Source organism: Canis lupus, chromosome 6, assembly GCF_011100685.1.
Source record: "Canis lupus familiaris isolate Mischka breed German Shepherd chromosome 6, alternate assembly UU_Cfam_GSD_1.0, whole genome shotgun sequence".
In the NCBI taxonomy this organism is placed as follows: domain Eukaryota; kingdom Metazoa; phylum Chordata; class Mammalia; order Carnivora; family Canidae; genus Canis; species Canis lupus.
Window position 1 is genome coordinate 22,707,640 of NC_049227.1, and position 18,668 is coordinate 22,726,307.

General features: G+C 46.0%; 1 protein-coding gene across 1 annotated transcript in view; it reads right to left on the minus strand.

Annotated features, from left to right (window-relative positions):
* Positions 1 to 15,905, minus strand: part of SCNN1B (sodium channel epithelial 1 subunit beta) — a 41,715-nt gene extending 25,810 nt beyond the window's left edge. The window contains 1 exon segment of the mRNA NM_001313864.1: positions 15,887 to 15,905. The gene's annotated coding sequence lies outside the window, so the exon portion shown is untranslated.
* Between the last annotated feature and the right edge of the window lie 2,763 nt (positions 15,906 to 18,668).

Sequence of the window (18,668 nt, forward strand, 5' to 3'; positions counted from 1 at the left end):
CTGTGGCATCTCATTCCTATGAGATAATAAGTCCTGTGAGAATAGCAGCTCTGTATTCCTGATAAGCCCAGCACGGTCCCTGGAACTTCACCAAACAGCAAATGGGTAATGCCAGACCTTCATATCTAAACAGAGATCTTAAACTTGCTCAAGCATGTTCACTGCTGACCTACCTTTCTGACACATTAATATCCCCCACTTTCCTGGCCAAAGCATTAAAGGCTTTCCCCTCCAATGCCTCTGCTCTCTGATGGAAATCAAGCTCCGTGTGCCTGCTCAGGCCATCATGGCTCTAACAGGGACGTTCGCAGATTAACCCACCCCCCATCTTTCCCTAGAGGGCCCATTCCCTGCTCTGGGAAAATGAAGTTATAGTGATCACAGTAGTAACAACTCCAAGGGCCCTGTCAAGTACACGTGTTTATAATGACCCGGGTACTGCAAGATGGTGCGTGCATTATTTAATTCTTAGACATTATTATCCACAACTATAAATTTGGGAAGAACTGGAGCTTTGTCTGTCTTCATAGTCTGGCACCCCAAGGGCTAATAGGTGAATAGCACGTGAGGCTCCAATAAACTGCCATGGGAGAACCAGACAAAGGGCCTCTCTGATGTCTCCCTTTGCCATTCTCAGTTAATCATTCTGGTTCATCCAAGGAGAAAGTCGGTTTGGTATGAACAGGCCCTTAGCATCTATTTAACCCCCAATAATCTCCCGGATTAACAATGAGGCCTCAGGCTCAGAACTTTACAGGTGACAGTATCTAGTTGGAATTAACATCATTCTGTTTTCACCAGGTTTCTTTTTAAGAGAGGGATCTCCTATTCATGGCAAGATCTCTTGTCACAAGAACACTTCAGTTAAAAAAAAAAAGTGGGGCGGGGGGAATGTGTTTAAAGAAAAATAATCAGGGGGGGATCCCTGGGTGGCGCAGCGGTTTGGCGCCTGCCTTTGGCCCAGGGCACGATCCTGGAGGCCCAGGATCGAATCCCACGTCAGGCTCCTGGTGCATGGAGCCTGCATGGAGCCTGCTTCTCCTTCTGCCTATGTCTCTGCCTCTCTCTCTCTCTGTGACTATCATAAATAAATAAAAATTAAAAAAAAAAAAAAAGAAAAATAATCAGGGGGTGCCTGGGTGGCTCAGTCGGTTAAGTCTGTGCCTTCAGCTCAGGTCATGATCCTGGGGTCCTGGGATCAAGCCCCAGGTCAGGCTCCCCACTCAGTGGAGAGCCTGCTTCTCCCTCTCCCTCCCCACCTGTGCTCTCTCTCACTATCTCTCTCTCAGATAAATAAATAAAATCTTCGGAAAAAATACAGAAAAATATTCAGTAAACAATTGCATGCCATGTAGCAAAAGCTGTGGCAGTGGTAGAGGAATAACAGAGGTTTGTGGAGTGCCGGCTTCTCTCCTACCTCGTTTGGTCCCGTGGGCCATCAACTAAGTAAAAATCAATGAATGCTACAAACAGCTTTATGTTGTTCCCATCAGATTTACCCCCAAGGGAGGAGATGGTCTGTGTTTGGAATGTATACACAGCTTGTGTAGGAAGGTTTAAATCAGCTTACAGCTGAAACCAACCCAAACAAGCCAAGGGGAGACTGCGTCCACTTATGGACTCGGGCACAGTGGACACGGTCACACTTCAGAGAATCCCAGACTGGGTTAGCATCTTGGCCCCAAACTGGGTTAGCATCTTGCTCAACGTTCCTGGCCACAAATACAACAGTAAGTGTTGTGTGCCCCGAATTCTTGTAAGAGGAAACACACACTTGCTTTCAGAGACAAATCTGTCCTGAGGTTTTTTTTTTTTTTTTTTTTTTTTTTTTAAAGATTTTATTTATTTACTCATGAGAGACACAGAGAGAGAGAGGCAGAGACACAGGCAGAGGGAGAAGCAGGCTCCCTGTGGGGAACCCGATGTGGGACTCGATCCCAGGACCTCGGGATCACGTCCTGAGCCAAAGGCAGATGCTCAACCACTGAACCACCCAGGTGCCCCTGTCCTGAGATTTGACTCAGTGTCCTGGTGGCAGGACAACGGGGAACACAGTGCATATCTCTACCCATTACCTTGACAAGGGACACGGGAATGCTCGTCCTACGGTCAGTTCTTCCAAACCTTCTGAATGAGAGGTTGCAGATCGTGACCTAGGAGCTGTACTGGGTTTGCAAAAGTGGTTTCTGTTGTTGGCACGGTATTCATTTTTATAATTCTCATTTAAAAATAATGGCTTGGGGACGCCTGGGTGGTTCAGCAGTTGAGTGTCTGCCTTCGGCCCCAGGGTGTGATCCTGGGGTCCTGGGATCGAGTCCTGCATCGGGCTCTCTGCATGGAGCCTGCTTCTCCTTCTCCCTGTGTTTCTGCCTCTCTCTGTCTCCCTCTGTCTCTCATGAATAAATAAATAAAATCTTTAAATTAAAAATAACAGCTTTATCCACATATAATTCCAGTACCACATAACTCATCCATTTAAAGTGTAGAATTCAGTGGGGTTTAGTATATTCACAGAGTTGCTCAACCATCCAAATAAATTTTCAAACATTTTCATCTCCCCTCACAGAAACTCTGTATCCACTAGGGTCTCTCCTCATTTCTCCCTCCACCCTTCAGCCCCAGGGTCTGTCTCTATAGATTTGCCTATCTTGGACATTTCATATAAAGGGAACCATACCTAATGTGGTCTTTTATGACTTTTTTTTTTTCATTTAGCATAATGTCTTCAGGGTTCCTCCATGTAGCATGGATCAGTATTTCATTTTTTTTATTGCCAAATAATATTCCATATTATGGATGGTGAATGGATAAATAAAATGTGCCTCTCTCTCGGTGTCTCTCATGAATGAATAAATAAAATCTTAAAAAAATAATAAAGTGGCTGTACTATTTTAAAATTCCACTAGCAGTGCATGAGGATTCCATTTGCCCACATCCTCTTCCAACGCTTGTTATTATTCAATAAAAAAATTATTCTAGCCATCCTAATGGGGGTTTCATTTTTATTTGCATTTTCCTAAGAGCTAGTGATACTGTCCGTCTTTTCATGTACTTTTGGCCAATATATCCCACTATACGGTCAACATATCTTTGGAAAAATGTCTTTTCAGGTCCTTTGCTCATATTTTAATTGGGTTGTCTTTTTATTATTAGGTTGTAAGAGTTATTTATGTATTCTGTGTAAGTCCTTTGTCAGATATAAGATTTGCAAAAATATTCTGTTCTGGGGTTATGAAAAACTTTTGATGATGCCCAATTTGTCTATGTTTCTTTGGTTGCTTGTGCTTTGGTGTCACAGCTAAGAATCCATTGCATAATCCAAGGTCATAAAAATTTATTCCTTTGATTTATTTATTTTTTTTAAATATTTTATTTATTTATTCATGATAGTCACACACACAGAGAGAGAGAGAGAGAGAGAGAGGCAGAGACACAGGCAGAGGGAGAAGCAGGCTCCATGTACCGGGAGCCCGACATGGGATTCGATCCCAGATCTCCAGGATCGCGCCCTGGGCCAAAGGCAGGCGCCAAACCACTGCGCCACCCAGGGATCCCTATTCCTTTGATTTATTCTAAGGGCTTCATAATTTTATCTCATATTTAGATCTTTGGATCCAATTTGAGTTAATTTTTTAAAGACTTATTTAAGTAATCTCTACACCCAATGTGGGGCTCAAACTCACAACCCCCCCAAAAAAAAACCAAACTCACAACCCCGAGATCAAGAGTCACACACTCCTCGGACTGAGTCAGCCATGTGACTCTAATTTGCATTAGTTTTTTGTCTGTGGAGTGAGGTAGGGGTTCAAATTCGTTTTTTTGCATGTGGATACCCGCTCATTCCATCACCAAGACTGTTCTTTGCCCATTTAATTGTCTTGGCACCCTTAGTGGTTTTTTAAAAAAATATTACTCAAATTAAGGGCACCTGAGGGGCTCAGTTGGTTGAGTGTCTGACTCTTGATTTCTGCTCAGGTCATGATCTCAGGGTTGTGAGATCAAGCCCCATGTCAGGCTCCGAGCTGAGTATGGAGAATGCTTAAGATTCTCTTTCTCTCCCTCTGCTCCTCCCCACCACCTCTCTAAAAACAAAAGAAAAAAAGAAAAAATTTAAGGAAAGCCTAGTGAAAAGATATGCCACACTCATGGGTCATAAGACTCAATATTGTTAAGACCTCCATTAACCCTAAATTTACCTCTGGAGTTGATTTAATTCTAATCACTAAAATAGAAAAAAACAACAACTATCCAGTTTTGAAAAGGAAGAACAATCTATAGGGTACCAAGGCGATTCAGTGCAGAAAAGATTGTCTTTTCAAGAAGAGATGCTGACATGAATGCATATCCATGTAAGAAAAAATGAATCTAAACTCCTACTTCACACTACATACAAAAATTAACTTGAATTAGAGACTTAAACATGAGAGCTAAAACTATAAAACATTCAGAAGAAGCGTAGGAGAAAATCTGTGCAATCTTAGGTAGGCAAATGTCTTTTAGATAGGACACTAAAATCATGAATCATGAAAGGAAAAACAACCCCTATAAATTATACTTTATTAAAATACTAAAATTAAAACCTGCTCTTCAAAACACACTGTTAAGAAAGAGCAGGACACTAGGAGAAAATACTTGCAATAATATGTCTGAAAAAGCATTTGTATGCAGAATAAAGAATTCTTACAACTGAGGAAGGAGACAACCTAACAAAATAATGGGCAAAAAATTAGAAAAGATGCCTCATACAAGAAGATATATGAATGGCCCATAAGCACATGAAAAGATGCTTAACATCATTAGTCATTGGGGGAAATGCAAATCAAAACCGCAGTGGGACACCATTTCCCACCCCCTAGAAGGATGGACAATACTCAATGTCAGCGAGGATGTGGAGCAATTAGAACTCTCCCGCCCACCCCTGTTGGCTGGGATGCAAAATGGCACAGTTGGGCAGTTCCTCAGAAAGCTAAGTGGACACTTATGACGTACCAATTGCACTTTTAATTATCCAAGAGAATGGAAACATGTTCACGCAAAGACTTGTATAAATTCACAGCAGGCTTATTCATTAATAACCCCAAATTGGAAACAAGCCAAGTATCCACCAGCAGGTGAATAAATAAATTGTGGCACATTCATACAATGGGATACTATTCAGCAATAGAAAGGAACCAACTATTGAAAAATAGAACAAAATAGGTGGGTAGGAGAAAAAGGAAACATGCTAGTTTTAAAAGCTAGATGTAGAAGAGTACATAGTACCTGATTCCATTATACGAAGCCCTAGAAAAGACATACTAATCTATAGGAACAGAAAGCAGATCAGTGATTCCCTGACCCTGGATTGACTAAAAGAGCATACAAGAGAATTTTTGGGAGGTGATCTTGGCTGAGACGGTGGCTAACTGGATGTATACATTTGTCAAAACTCATCAAATGCTATTATTTATTTATTTTCAAACACAATATTTAAAATGGAAGTAATGTATGTAACTTATATTTAAAGTTCTAGGGCCAGCCCAGTGGCTCAGTGGGTTAGTGCTGCCTTTGGCCCAGGGCGTGATTCTGGAGACCCAGGTTTGAATCCCACATCGGCTCCCTGCATGGAGCCTGCTTCTCTCTCTGCCTGTGTCTCTGCCTCTCTCTGTGTGTCTCTCATGAATAACTGAATAAAATCTTTAAAAAAAACCCCATAAAATTACAAGAGTTCACATCTTAAAAATCTAGACTTTTATGTTTTGAAAACTAACAAATATCTGACAGTTGTCTCCATGTGGCAACTTTCTGCCAGAAATGAAAAGTGGCAGCGCCCTCATTAAGATGGAACGTGTGCTCCCCCCACCCCAAATCCCCTGGGTCCCTATTTTCTTATACTCAGCTCATCTTACTCCCTTTTTTAAATTCTCTGCTTTGGCTCCTATGGACATCTGACTTTGTGAATCCTGTAAATTGTAGGTCAGATGCTTTCATTAAAATCCCCTGTACTTATTTTTGCAGTAAAACCTCAATTATCTAAGGTTATGAGGGAATAAGAGTTCTGGGTAGCGGGATTTTTATGGTTAATTGAAGGTTAGCCTGAAAATGGATTGGACTCTGGTTATTGGAAAATCTCTCATGTTTCTGCCTCTGCCAGGGCAGGCAGCATCAGAACATGACTGACTCACTGTTTCCAAGCCAGGCTGAGATTCCTGGCCAGGATCCGAGTCATGGATGGGGATCAGCACGGCAGGCTGGAGATGGTGAAGAGGGATTTTTTAGAGGGGGGGTCGGAATCTCTCCAGGGACCAGGACATACCCTGGGCATCATTTCTATTTATATGTGCAAATATTACATGCATTCTAGGCACCTAGATTTTGGTCTCTAAATATCATTCCCAACTAAAAGGAACCAGGGCTTCTTGGAAAAATGGCTGATAACAGTTTTTTTTTTTAAGATTTTATTTATTTATTCATGATAGTCACAGAGAGAGAGAGAGAGAGAGAGAGGCAGAAACACAGGCAGAGGGAGAAGCAGGCTCCATGCACCGGGAGCCCGACGTGGGATTCGATCCTGGGTCTCCAGGATCGTGCCCTGGGCCAAAGGCAGGCGCCAAACTGCTGCGCCACCCAGGGATCCCCTGATATCAGTTTTGGTGCAGGAAATGTAGAGGCTAAGCCTGGGATATCGTGTCATACCCAAAGCAAAGGAAGGCATCAAAGACTGGGGTCAGTTGAGGACTCTTGAAGGGGTCCTCACTGGCAATGATGGGAGAATTTGAGCATCTTTAAAAAACTATGCAATTAATTGAAACATATTAAATGCATAAAAATCCATGAGTTCATTACAACACTGGAAAGGCAGGGAAATAAGTAGAACATTAACGTTATTAATAGATAAAGGTCTGGGTGCCTGGTTGGCTCAGTTGGTTAAGCGTCTGACTTTGGCTCAGGTCATGATCTCAGGTTCCTGGGATGGAGCCCCAGGGTCACGCTCTGTGCTCAGCAGGGAGTCTGCTTGGCCCTCTGCCCCTCCCCTCGCTCATGTTCTCTCTCTCAAATAAATAAATAAAATCCTAAAATAAATAAATAAGGGGTGTCTGGGTGGCTCAGATGGTTAAGCCTCTGCCTTTGGCTTAGGTCATGATCTCAGGGTCCTGGGATCCAGCCCTGCATCGGACTCCTGACTCAGCAAGGAGTCTGCTTCTCCCTTTCCCTCTGCATCTCCCCCCTGCTCATGCTCTCTCTCTCTCTCTCTGCCTCAAATGAATAAATTTAAAAATTTTAAATAAATAAATAAGAATCATTAATACATGGATCCCATTCAGGTTGTTTTACCTGTATTGGGGGCACTAGCAGCTACTATGTTCCATAAGCTCCTTAATTTACTACAAGAACCTACAAATCTCAGCTCAAAATCTAGCCCAAGGCCTGTTTTTGTGTGAAACCAGAGGCTAAGAAAGATTTTTACATTTTTAAAGAATTGTTAAAAAAAAAAAAAGGAATATGCTGCAAATGGGGCCAGTAAAACCTAAACTATTAATAAAGTTTATTGACATCTGATTGAAGACATCCTTAAAATGGGTTTCAGATAAGTATTTTTTTACAGGATTTTCTTTATTTGTTCATGAGAGATACACAGAGAGAAAAGAGGCAGAGACACAGGCAGAGGGAGAAGCAGGCTTCTCACAGGGAGCCCGATGAGGGACTCGATCCCCAGACCCCAGGATCACACCCTGAGCTGCTGAAGGCAGAGGCTCAACCGCTGAGCCACCCAGGCATCCCTCAGATAAGTATTTGTAAGTTTGATTTTACTTTCCTCCCACTTGTTAATTCAATGTTTCCCAAACACCAGTCCTTTGCATAATCACAATTTTCACTGACTTGCTGGAGCACCTGTATCATTATTCATTTAATGTATAACACCACCGAACTCCCTTTTTTTTTCCTTAAAAACATTCAGCTTTGTCCTAAGCAATACTATGAGCCCTCAGCAACACCATATCTGTGAAATATGGTTGATGTGTTAGCCATATTTTCCTAATGCCTAGTAAAATAATTTAATTATTTAAAAAAGAGTATTTATTTATTTATTTATTTATTTATTTATTTATTTATTTATCCCTCTTTAAAAAAGGAACTTAAAATCATCTTGCTTTGGGGAATCCCGGGGTGGCTCAGTGGTTTAGCGCTTGCCTTCGGCCCAGGGCATGATCCTAGGGTCCCAGGATTGAGTCCCACATTGGGCTCCTTGCATGGAACCTGTGTCTCCCTCTGTCTATGTCTCTGTGCCTCTTTCTCTCTCTCTCTTTCATGAATAAATAAATAAAATATTTTTAAAAAATCATCTTGCTTATCACCCTTTAGAAAATTCTCTGTAGGTTTCTTACCTAGCTGAACCATTTTGTCATGTATCCTCATGCCCTCCTTTTAAGTAGGTTGGGGTAGTTGTAATTATGCCCATTTCACAGAGAGGGCTTAACTAGAGCCAGAGGGACTTATCCACCGTCAGAGTGAGTCAGAGGCAGATCTGGATATAGAAACCAGGTCGCCTGGCTTCCAGCCACTTCTACCAACAGACTTGATGGGACACCTGACTTCTTGACCCCACTCTGGTGGGTGTTGGGGAAGTTTGCAGTGTAGCAATCAATGGGCACAGCCGCCTCCTCCACGAGTACACACACACCTCATTTGCCCAAGGCTACGGCACACCAACATCTAGGGGTCCTCCCATAAAGTTACACTCAGTGTGACTAATGGAGAGGATAAGTAAGTGGCTCCTCCAGGAGGGGAGACACGGTCGTCTTATTTGAGATCACTGAATAGTCTGATCAGAGACAGAGAATGCTCCCAAGGTATACCAGTTAGAGAAAATAGAGGGAATTAGAGTATATAACGCCCATGCGCATTTGTGTAAAAAAAAAAAAAAAAAAAAGAGGAAATAGAAGTATAAAGGCATTTACTTGTGGGCACAGAGCCTATCCTGGAGAGGCTGCCTAGGAAAGCAGTAACATGAATTGCCTTCGAGAAGGAGACCTGGGTGGCTGGGGGCACAGGCAGGGAAGGAGGCTTTTGAAATGTGTTACTCCTTCTGTACCTTCTGTATTTGGGATCGTGTCAATGTTTCATCTATTCACTTATAAATATTTACTAAACCCCTACTGTATGCTCAGCACTGTTTAGGCACCGAGCATGCCGCAATAAACAAAGAGTAAAGAAATAAATCAAGCCCAGCCTTTATATAGATAGCCTACATGCCCACAGGAGACAGAAGCAAAAAGTTAAAAAGAGCCATTAGATTTGAGAATTTATGCAGGTGGGAGTTTGATCAAAAAACTCTGTATGGCAGCCATTAGATGCACAGGGATTAAAATGTTTTGTAACACCAGGCATACTGGCCAAGCTTTGGGAAAAAGCAAAGCTTTGTGGTGGGGCCATGGAGGGGGTCACTCCCCTCTCCCTCTATGCATCTATCCCTCTATCCCAACTCCTGCACTGTGTGGAGATGTCCTTGGGGGTCACTGCTCCACATTGAGGGGTGGCATCTGGGGGTGGCATGGGGTATGTGGGTAGGTGTCCCAAAGCTTCACTCTGTGGTGGGGTGATGGTGGATTCCATGGGGCACGGAGCACCCTCAAAGGGCAGTCAGGAATTCCCATCCGTGGCACAGATAAGCGCATCCCATAGCCCTGGCTAGGTCAGCAAATGCTGGATGTTTCCATCAGGGGGTGGATGGCATAGGGTTTGGCCTATGTTAGGGCAGTCAGACCCCCAGTTAGGGCCTGGCTCTGCTGTCTCCCCAGGGGAGGGCCCCCATTCTTGACAACAATATGTTGGCCTTCCAAGTCTTAATTTTCTCTTCTGTCAAATGGGACTAACAGTACCTATGCCCCCTAGGTTGTTGGCAGGATTCAATGAGATAATGTGTGGGAAGCACTTTGCACAGTGCCCGTCACATAGTAGGTCTTGAAACATGGTAGCTGCGATTACTATCACCGTCATTATTATTTTAAGGAGCAGAATTATTCAAAATGACCCTGGGTATTCACCCTAGGTTACTGGGATTGTCATTCGTGGAGAAATGACCCACTGGAAAAGTGGCACCCCGACTACTTCTTGTGGGACTGGGTCCTTCCCTGGCAGGGAAATCCCATGGTCTCCATCAGCTGGCAACTGGCTTTCCAGACTTCTATAAATAGCTGCACCTAAACCCAGCCTGGTGGGCACCAGCAGCCATGTACACAGCCACTGAGAAGGTCACTTGCCACACTTGTCCCATATGAAGGAAGACCCAGGGGGTTGGGGGTCCCTCCTCTGGAATGGAGCCCTCACCACTTCAGCAGGTGCCCTGGCCCCAGCATGCCTCCCTGCAGGATGATGGGGAGCCTCAGAGATCAAAAACATCTCTGTGCTGCTGACTCTGGCCTTTGGGTTTTCCTATAAAGCTCTTCGCTTATCCCAGATCTTGTGGTGGTGGATTCATCCCAACCCTCACGCAGCCAGTGGCATCATCCAGTCAAGGATGTAGGTGGAGAGGCCAAACCCAGACCTGCAATACGGAATCCCTTCCTGCTGTGCTAATTCTAAGCCATCTTGGGAAAGCACAGCTGTGAGCTCCCTGCGGAAGGCTGGCTGCGTCCGGCTGCGGGACTGGGGACCCCAGCCCAGCCCATGCACTCTTCTCCCCACACCTCCTGGGACATCCTGCAGATGACTCACGTGCCAGCACTCTCCCTTTGTCCCCAAGCAAGATGAAACCAGCTTTCCTGAAGAGGCCAATTAGAACATGAACCTTGTGATCTGGGGTGTTGGGAAGAGCAGAGCCCACTGGAGCCAACGTTGCAGGCACTGAACAGAGCCCAGGAGGGCGCAGAACAGAGCAGTGACCCCCAGAGAAGCCGGCGTGGGGGTGGGCAAAGCATGTGGGGCCAGGGCCCGCCGCCACCTCCACCCTAACCTGGTGCCAGGCTCCATCCTGTCCACCTGGCAGCTCCAAGCGGCCTTGCTGTGCCAGTCTGGCTGGTCCTGGGATGAAAGATGAGTAATGGTGTCAGATAAGTGCTCAGAGCTGCTGCTGCTGCTGCTGCTGGAAAGAACCCCGGCCACACCTTGCAGGGACCGTGCACTGGAGTCCTTGGAAAACCCGGTCTGGTCTCCAGATGTGATGCCGTAACTGGGGTCCTCCTCACCCCACCCCGCCACCCCCAGCCAGCTCCATGGAGGCCTGGGGCCCTGCAGACCCCTCTGCTCAGAGCTCTCACACCACATGCCCTTGCCTCTCAGCACCGCAGAAAAGCAATCACAGCATCCGAAAGAGAGAGGCATTTGGGAGGGAACGCTTCGTGCACACTCATGGTGAACTGCGGCTCTTGGTGCTAACAAGGCATCCATGGCCCCAAGAACGGCTGCTTACACCTGCTTTCCTCCCTCCCCACCCGCAATAATGGTCAGGAGAGCCCTGGGGCCCCTTCGTATGCTAACGTGACAATGCAGAGGCTAAAGAAAATCTCAGATACACAGATCTATTTAAAAATCTCACTTCAGGGGCACGTGGGCGGCTCAGTGGTTGAGCATCTGCCTTTGGCTCAGGGTGTGATCCCGGGGTCCCAGGATCGAGTCCCGCATCAGGCTACCAGTGGCGAGGCTGCTTCTCCCTCGCCTATGTCTCTGCCTCTCTCTCTGGGTCTCTAATGAATAAATTTAAAAAATCTTTTTTAAAAAATCTAAAAAAATTAAAAAATCTTACTTCAAAAATAGATGCCTGACTTAGGGTGCAGGTGCAAAGCCATCAGAGGCATTTACCGTGTTGCAGGACAGGACTCCCATGTTCAAAGGTGACCAGACCAGAGCAGCTTGCAGGTTTTAGGAACTCAGATGATGCACCTGTGCTGACTGTTTGTTTCCAGTACCTTCTAGGTTCTCCATCCAGCTTACGCTGCAGGAATGAAGAAGGTCTGAAAAGCCGTCTCTGGAGACAGAAGCCTCTGGTAGCAAAGGCAGGTCAAGAACTGGACCTGAGGATGGCCGGCTGGCTTTCGTTCCCGGGGATGAACTGCTCACTGCCCAAGGGCCCACGTTGAGTGGTGCCTTCACGGTGTGGGCTGTATCTGGGTACCCATCTTTCTTTCTGTTGACTCACTCTTGTTTTTACTTAAACACCTACTTTAGCTTTGTCCTAAGCCAGAGTGTCCCCAAAATCACAGGTTCGATGTCACCAATTATATGTGTTCTAATACACCTCAACATAAACAATTACTGATGAGATGAAAGATGTTTGTTTGCACAACATCTAAAAACCATCTCCACACGCCACACTGCACAGGGAGACAGACTCAGCGAGGCAAGACTCCCTTGCCTCAGAAACTCACCAGATTAGATAAAACACCTCACCATCTGCAACCCAAAGACAGCCCCCCAGCAATGTGCATGGCGTGCATGGCACGTGGCGGTGGGTGTTCTTACCAAACCTGTTCTGTCCGTCGGTTCCTTCACTACCAGACCTAGGTCTCTACCCCAGGAGAAGCTTACCCCTTGTCCTGCCATCCCAGCCCGAAAGCCCACGAGCCCCAAGACCGTAGACGTGGCTACAGCTGCAGAAAAACCCGCTTTCTTTTTGAATGGCCTTTTAAAGGAGAAACAAGCATTCATCTGGCCTTTGGCCAATATGCTGAACCTTGGAGGACCTGAGTGCTCCTGGTTTGTCATTTCCTTGCTCACCTGGGGATCTAGTACCACAGGTGGGCTTGAAAGGGGACCACCCTTTATAGCAACAAAACCCTCACTGCCTGGCTTCTCTGCACGGACACAGATGCCCACAGCAAGAAAACCTAAATGTACAACAGGCCAGAAGCATGGGACAGACCACCATACAGGCACACAATAAAAGGCTGCAGAGCTGTTAAGAAGGATGGTGAATTATTTCTGTTTAAAACAAACTATGGGGATCCCTGGGTGGCGCAGCGGTTTGGCGCCTGCCTTTGGCCCAGGGCGCGATCCTGGAGACCCGGGATCGAATCCCACGTCGGGCTTCCGGTGCATGGAGCCTGCTTCTCCCTCTGCCTGTGTCTCTGCCTCTCTCTCTCTCTCTCTCTGTGACTATCATAAATAAAAAAAACAAAAACAAAACAAAAAACAAAAAACAAACTATGGATGTATAGGTAACCATGTGCATAGAAAAAAAGTTTGGATAAGATTAACCAAAGTATTTAAAGTGATTATGTTTGGGTGGAAGGATCTTGGGGCATTAAAAAAACATTTTTAGTTTAAACTGTATATTGTAATGTTTTTGCAAGGAACAGATACTGCTTGTATAACAAATGAGGAAATGATTTTTTATGGCAACATGGAAAAAAGAGGATTTTTTTATGAGAGAATATTACTCAATAAAAGCAATATCATACCTACAGATCTTTCTCAACTTACAGTGGGTTACGTCCTGATAACCCCGTGGTAAGTTGAAAATATTCTTTTTTTTTTAACTTTATTTATTCACGAGAGACAGAGAGAGAGGCAGAGACACAGGCAGAGGGAGAAGCAGGCTCCATGCAGGGAGCCCGACGTGGGACTCGATCCCGGGTCTCCAGGATCAGGCCCTGGGTCAAAGGCAGACGCTCAAGCACTGAGCCACCCAGGTGTCCCAGTTGAAAATATTCTAAGTCAAAAATGCATTGAATACAGCTAACCTCCTGAATATCACAGCCTCTCCTAACCTGCCTTAAAGGTATTCAGAACACTGACATTAGCCTACAATTTAGCAAAATCGTTTAACACAGAGCATGTTTTATAAAAAAAGTGTTGAATATGTCATGTAACTGATGAGGTACTATACTGAAATCGAGAACAGACTGTCGTACGGGTATAGAATGGTTTGAGCGTATTGACTGTTGACTCTCAAGATGCCACTGCCCAGCATCATGAGAGAGGATCATACTATGTGTCACCAGCCTGGGAAAAGATCCAAATTCAAAATTCCAAGTATGGTTTCTACTGAACATGTATCACCTTTGCACCATGGTAAAGGCAAATAATCATAAGCCGGACCCCATGTGTATGTGGAAAAATCGATTGTCAGGAAAAATGCTAATTAGGGCATTGGCTAATGCTAATTAGGGCAGCCCTGGTGGCTCAGCGGTTTAGCGCCGCCTTCAGCCCAGGATGTGATCCTGGAGACCCGGGATCGAGTCCCACATCAGGCTCCCGGCATGGAGCCTGCTTCTCCCTCTGCCTGTGTCTCTGCCTCTCTTTCTATGTCTCTCATGAATAAATAAATAAAATCTTTTTTTAAAAAAATTAGGGCATTGGGAATTATGGAATAATTTTTTTTAAAGATTTTATCCATTCATTCATGAAAGACACACACACACAGAGACTGAGGCAGAGACACAGGGAGAGACAGAAGCAGGAGAAAGCCTGATGCAGGACTCGTGATCCCAGGATCACACCCTGGGCTGAAGGCAGATGTTCAACCGCTGAGCCACCCAGGCGTCCCTGGAAAAAAAATGTAAATAAGATTTTATTTATTCATTAGAAAGAGAGAGAGAGAGAGAGAGAGAGCATGAGCAGGGGGAGGGGCAGAGGGAGAGGGAGAAGCAGACTCCTGGCTGAGCTGGAAGCCTGACATGGGCTTGATCCCAGGACCTGGAGATCATGACCTGAGCTGAAGGTCATGCTTAACCAACTGAGCCACCCAAGTGCCCCAGAATTTTTTTTTTATGTAGGCTTCCTAGAATGTAGATGGACCTCTGGGGGGTGGGTGGATTCTGGACTGGTTGGGATGAGTGTAGGCTTGAGAGAAGTACACTTGCTGGATGCACACTTCAGCTTGTGCTCTAATATTTGTAACTGCTTTCCAAAAATTTCTGTTATTTAGAGTTTGTTGTTGTTATTGTTTTTTGTAAATTCAGAATGTTGAATGAACCCCCAAAGGGAAGGCTATTCTATCCACTAGGCAAATTTGCCTGGGGTTTCTGGCATCTTGACAATTCCTGCCACAGTGTCTGCAGGAGGACCTTTCCTTTCCTCTCGGGGAGGGGGTGAGCCGAAGATGGGTTTCAGAGGGGGTGGCAGGCTCAGAACTTGTATGCCCTGGATGGCTCCTACCTTCCAAACCCTTGTTGACAGAGTCTTAATGCTATGTTTGCTTTCCTTCTTGCTGAGGACTTGGCTACACCAGGCTTTATCTCGTACGATCAGAGTTACATGAGAAAACACCTCACCCACCAGGCCCGCTGCCAGGAGCTGTGTCACCTCGTCCGAAGGGGCAGATGACTTGGGGGTGCCAATGGTGAGGACACGGGCCCTCAGCCCCGCCCCTCCGCAGCCCCGCAGGTGGCCACTTGCCCAGGGTGGATGATGTGTGTTGACAGCCGGCAGGGAAGAATGTGGTCAGCTTCATGTGCTCCCTACTTCTCTCCCTGCCAAGGCTGGAGGTGACTAGGAGTGGGGAGCTCAGCCCAGCCCTGGACGATGCCAGGGGTGCTGGGGGTGGAGGTGGAGGTGGGGGTTTGTTATTCCACTAGGAATAAAATGCTGTGCTCCTGTACAGTCCGAAAGGTAATGTCAACCTGAAAATATTTTGAGGATCCCATAGCAGGTCCAGCTCTACAGCCTCTCTCTCTGTTTCCTGCTGGGACACACAAATTATTCTATTATTATCAGAATGGTGCACTTTGGAATGAGCCCACTTTGGACTTGGGTGGCACCTGGACCCATCCTATTACCTCTCTGAACCTCTATTGTCTCATCTGTGAATGGGGTCAGCAGTAGGGCTGCCCTCACTGGGCTTTTATTTTCAGGGGGGATTACAATGAGATAATGCTCATAAAGCCCTTGGTACAGCGTTGACTGACTGCTGGCTATCATTAGGGGAAAGAGGAAAACATGGGGGTGGCTGCTAAGGTTACATTCTTACCTGCGAGGCTGCTTTAGGAAGGACAGGTGCTGCAAGGGGAGTTTCCCGGCTTGGTAAAGGAATGATTCCGTTTTGGGGACTGTACTTCCCAGAGGCTCAGCTGCCTGTGTCACATTCCTTTCAGACACTTTCAATGGCTCCAGATGTCTGCAGAATGAAGGCCAAACCCTCCGCTGGCTTTGAAGACGCCTTACATTCGGCCCCAACCTACATGTCTCCTTTTATTCCCCTCACTTCCCTTCAACGTGGGGTAGTGGCTAAGAGCCTGAGTTCGAATCACAGCTCTGTCACTTTCTCGCTGTGTGACCCTGCAGAATTGACTTATCCTCTCTGTGCACCTGATTTTCCCATCTGTGAAACAAGTGGAGAATATTGCCTACATCATTGTAGGTTGGTGTGGAGATTAAATTGCAAATATGAAGCCTCTTGCGAAGTGTCTGGCACATGTAGAGGGGGATGTGTGTCTGTGAGCAACTTCTCTTGTGCTTCTCATACCCGTGTCCAATAGGACCACTTGCTGAATGCCAGGGATACTCCGGATATTCCCATCAGCACACGTTTACTCATGCTGCTTCTCCCCTGGGGTGCCTTTCCCCCAGGCCCTGCTCTGATGCCATGTCTTTTTTTTTTTTTTAACATTTTATTCTATTTATTCATGAGAGACATGCAGAGAGATGCAGAAACACAGGCAGAGGGAGAAGCAGGCTCCCTGCGGGGAGCCGAAGCGGGACTCGATCCCAGGACTCTGGGATCATGACCCAAGCCTAGGGGAGATGCTCAACCAGTGAGCCACCCAGGTGTCTCTCTAATGCATGTCTTCAAAGAAATGGCCAGCTCCCCACTGAATGGAAGTGATCTTCCTGCCTCCATAACCCAGTATATTCTGTGAACCAACCCCCCTCCTATTTTATTTGGTCCCATCTGCTTTGTATCATGGCTCTATACATCATTCTCTAATCTATCCTACTGGGTATGGAGGTCCCTGGACAGATTTCCCCAAGAACTTGGAACTTTGCCTACAGTAGGTGCTCAATAAATATGCCTGGACTTCAGGGCTGGGGGACAGGGTTGACAATCAGCTGCTATGCCTTGGTTGGTTTGCAAGGGTTGTTTATGGCTGAAGACCTTTCCAACTGGAAGGTAGCTTTCACCTAAACATTCCAAATATCACCATTGCTTGTAGCCAAAAGGTGAGGTGGGAAGCACCTGGTCCCCCTCTGTCCACCTGCCACTTTGAGCTATGTTATAGGTTGACTTGTGTTCTCACAAAATTCCTATGTGGAAGCCCCGATCCCCAGTAGCTCAGCATGGGACTGTATTTGGAGATATGGTCTCTAAGGAAGTGATTAAGTTAAAATGAAGCCAGGAGGGCGGACCCTAAGCCAATCTGACCGGCCTCCTTATCTGGACACCTCAAAAAACACCAGGGATGTGTATACTCCCAGAGGAAAGACCACATGAGGACACAGCGAGAAGGCGATCATCTGCCAGCCAAGGCTTCGGGGAAACCAACCTTGATTTTGGACTTCCTGCTTCCAAAAACCATGAGAAAATAATTTTTTTGTTAAGCCACAAAAATCTGTGGTATTTCGTCATAGCAGCCCTAGAAGCCCAATATATGTCATAAGAGGAGAAGTAAGCAGTAGGCATGAGGGTGAGTAGGGGTGAGGAGTGAGCATACTGGGAGACCCCCTCCTGAATCTGGGCCTGGGGATGACCAGGTCTGTAAGTTCACCCTGCTGCCCCCAAGTAGGAATGGTTTATGCTTATGCATGAAGCTAATCTTTTCCTCCCCAACCAAGGGATGCTTTAGAAATCCTTCTTTCCAGGTGAAGGGCAAAAGGTGGTACTGTGGTACCTTAAACTTTTTTTTTTTTTTTTAATAAGGCAGAGAAAAAAGTGAGCGTTCAGCACTTTTGGCAAAAAGACCTTCTAGTTTTCCTTCTACCAGCCTAGCAATGGCTTCCTGTCACATTTAGAATAAAACCCAGGGGCACCTGGGTGGCTCAGTGGTTGAGCGTCTGCCTTTGGCTCAGGTCATGATCCTGGGGTCCTGGGATCGCATCCCACATCGGGCTCCCCGCAGGAAGGCTGCCTCTCCCTCTACCTATGTCTCTTCCTTTCTCTGTGTGTGTCTCTCATGAATAAAGAAATAAAATTTAAAAAAGAATAAAACCCAAAGTTCTAGCATGGGCTCAAGGGCCTGTGAACCTGGCCCCTGCCCCCTCCAGATTCACCCCCTACTCCTTTCTCCTGTCCTCATTTCTGTTCTTCCAATATGCTGGGGTCATTCCACCTCAGGGCCTTTGCACTTGCTGCTCCTGCTGAGTGGAACAGGAAAGCTGGCCATGCATCAGGTCATTCGCCAAGCACTTAGAAGACATAATGCCAGGGCCTTATGCACAGTGCCTATGGCTCTGCAGGTGGAGGCAGGGCCTGGCATCTGTACATTTAAAATTTTTTTTTAATTTAAAATTTCTGCACAGAGTCTGATACACAGGCAGAGTTGAGGACTATCACCCTGGATCTGTCTTCATGGGGCTAGCTTCTTCTTTGAAGCTTCAGCTCCAACACCACCTATCAGAGGTGACCTGACCCCCCAACCCCTCCAGAATGCTCCAGCCCACGGCCCTATTTACTTTCTCCATAGAACCTAATGCCCTGGGAGACTATCTAATCTATTCATTCATTTCATTCATTTGCTGTCTCTGACCACTGGAGTTTTAAACTCCCTGTGGGTACACACTACACTTCTCTTGTTTCCAGTTTCACCCCAGTAATG